Source organism: Cygnus olor, chromosome 1 (assembly GCF_009769625.2).
Source record: "Cygnus olor isolate bCygOlo1 chromosome 1, bCygOlo1.pri.v2, whole genome shotgun sequence".
Lineage (NCBI taxonomy): Eukaryota > Metazoa > Chordata > Aves > Anseriformes > Anatidae > Cygnus > Cygnus olor.
Genome location: NC_049169.1, coordinates 170,338,291 through 170,341,288, shown reverse-complemented (window position 1 = coordinate 170,341,288; position 2,998 = coordinate 170,338,291). Strand labels below are relative to the sequence as shown.

The 2,998-nt window shown below is 37.5% G+C and overlaps 1 non-coding gene across 1 annotated transcript; it reads left to right on the top strand.

Annotated features, from left to right (window-relative positions):
* The first annotated feature begins 1,438 nt into the window (after window positions 1-1,438).
* TRNAN-GUU lies at window positions 1,439-1,512 on the top strand. The gene has a single exon. It is a non-coding gene; the product is annotated as a tRNA-Asn (tRNA).
* The last annotated feature ends 1,486 nt before the right edge of the window (window positions 1,513-2,998 follow it).

Below are 2,998 nucleotides of genomic sequence, written 5' to 3'. Positions count from 1 at the left end.
GAGAGATGGGGAAAAATAATTATGTTATTACTGTTTTACGGTATTACCATTTAATTCTTTGCTGTGTGAGTTGTGGTGCAAAATAACAATTAATGAAAATATTAATAAGAACTTTACTCGAGGCTATATTGCTCTTTGAACAACTAAGAATGGTTCAGTGGAAGAAAAAGTCCACTCTATTTGTTGTATTTCTTAGCTACCAAGCTTATCTGAGTATAAAAAATGCAGTGGTTCTTTTTCTGCAGCACTTTAGCAGGTAAAGGTTTGTCTCACTGTTCCACAACAGTGGTGATACAAATTGACACATTCATAGTCATGTCATTTAGACAGAAAATTCAGCATAGGTATGCATGTCTATGTCTGTCTCCTCTTGGTTTCATAAGTAGAGAGGTTGTAGAAGACTATCTGCCATTAGTTTGGGGTTCTTCCTTTCAATTATCTGAAACGAAATGAAAATCAGAACAAATGGCTTTAGAAGTCAGTTTTAGAAGTCAGATATCCTTTTAAATATCTTTCCTGATAGTTTAAAGTATTTGATGGCATGTAAGTATACCAGTTAATAATTCTGTGTTTTGTGTCCTTTATCCTCCATTATGATAGAGGTGTTTTTTGGTCAACGAACAGCATAAATTTTTCACTTATCAAGTAATATTTTAGTAATTCTACATTCCAGTTTGCCGTCTTATACTTTTAATGACAGCGTATTTTAAATCTGGGTATCATTTTAGCCATAGGTATAGTTTTTCTTTGTCCACTGCTTGAAATCACATCAATCTGTTTCCTCCCATGACATCATCAAATTGTGAATTAAAATGTCTTCAGAAACCTGGATTCTGCAGGACTGAGAAAGGCCAGAAGAGTCACTATATATAAAAGGACAATTTTTTCATGGATGAAGATGGTTATGAGAAGATAAAATAATAATAATAATAATAATAATAATAATAATAATAATAATAATAATAATAATTAGTAATAAAAAAGTGGTGTTAATAGGGGGAAAGCCCTGCTAAGGAACTTCTGACAATCTATCCTTCCTGAAGAGTGGCCAGCCTTGTAATTGCTACTAGGGAATGGCAGTGGAACTGAACAGACAGTAGAAATGGAAAAGAGTAGACATAGTAGAAATAGATGGCCTCAAGTGGAGGATGAGAAAGGAGAGGGAAGAAAGCAAACAGAAGCTGAGACCCATGTGTTTGGTGTTTTGTTTTTGCTTTTGTTTGTTTTCCATAAGAGTACTGAAGGTTGATGTAGTTAAACACAGTTAAATATGCACTTTGTATTTTCCCAATGTTATTTTTACCTGTACAAGTATTTTTATTTTATGTGTATGTGTGTATATATATATATATATATATACATATATATAATATATATATATTTTTTTTTTTCCCAGAAATGTTGCATTTTTACTAATAGATTTTTTAGCTTCAAGAAGGTCTCTGTGGCGCAATGGGTTAGCGCATTCGGCTGTTAACCGAAAGGTTGGTGGTTCAAGCCCACCCAGGGACGTAGGTGTTTGTGTAAGGTTGGTAGTCTTTTGAGGTCCCTTAATGATCTGTGTTATTCCATGATATCTGCTTAGATAATCTCTTTCTTCTGATTTATAGAAAAAATTGACATGTGCAATGTTTCGAGAAATATTGAGTGTTACATACCGTGTTTCTAAAATACTGAATGCAATCTGGCAAGTATAAATATTATAGCAGATTCATCTTATAGTTTAAATTTATGTTATTTCATCGTATTGCTTAAACAAGTTCATCCATGAACCCAGTGATTAACAAAAAGAAGTATCCTATGCATCTGAAGCACGGATCAAAGCATTTCCCCAGACTGATACATGTATGGTACATTCAAGGTCTTGTTAAGAGCGAAAATTGAACATATATACGGATTAATTGTGAGCCTTATCAAAATCTTACTGATGCAACCAAAGTACAGCAAATGGTTACCAGGGTCACAAAATAGTACTCTTAAACTTGTTATAGAAGAAAACTTTTATCTACTCCTTTTCTCTGTTGTTATGCCCACCATTCCAGTGTCCTGAGTCCTAAGGTTGACACTTCTTCTGTTGGAGAGGTGACAGGTATCACAATCAGTAAAGGCATCCAGAGCTCTAGATGGGAGATTAATGCTGCTGAGGGATGGGGGTCACTGCTTCCTCAGTGATGCGCCTGCTTATTGCCATCCTTATATCTTTTCTGTTGCCATCTGCCTCCTACTCATGGTATCCCAGAAGAAGATTGAAAGTTGCCCAGCAGAGCCATTAACCTCAGCTAACACACTGCTGTGTGTTGAATGCAGTACCCCCTCACAGCTAGGAAAAGCTCAGAGAAGCCCTGACACCCTGCAGGGTCACATAAATATAAAGCCTATGGCCTTCTACTGGTAAAGGCAAACATCACATTTACTGAGCTACATTCAGGTCTCCATCTCTTTCCCTTTTTCTCTCCTTCCCTCTCTTCCTCTCTTTCGCTTGCTGTCTCCTTCAGTCTTCCTTCTTCCCTCTTTCCCTTCTCCTCCATCTCCTTCTCTTACTCCTTCTTCCTTCTTTCTCTTTGACACCTTTCTTCTTGTGGTTGTGGTGGTGGGTTTCGTTGTTGTTGTTGTTGTTGTTGTTGTTGTTGTTGTTGTTGTTGTTGTTGTTCTTCTTCTTCTTCTTCTTCTTCTTCTTCTTCTTCTCCTTCTCCTTCTTCTCCTTCTCCTCTTCCTCTTCTTCTTCCTCTCTTCTTCTTCTTCTTCTTCTCCTTCTCCTTCTCCTTCTTCCTCTTCCTCTTCCTCTTCCTCTTCCTCTTCCTCTTCCTCTTCCTCTTCCTCTTCCTCTTCCTCTTCCTCTTCTCTTCTCCTTCTTCTCCTTCTCCTTCTCCTTCTCCTTCTCCTTCTCCTTCTCCTTCTCCTTCTCCTTCTCCTTTTCCTTCTTCCTCTTCCTCTTCCTCTTCCTCTTCCTCTTCCTCTTCCTCTTCCTCTTCCTCTTCCTCTTCCTCTTCCTCTTCGT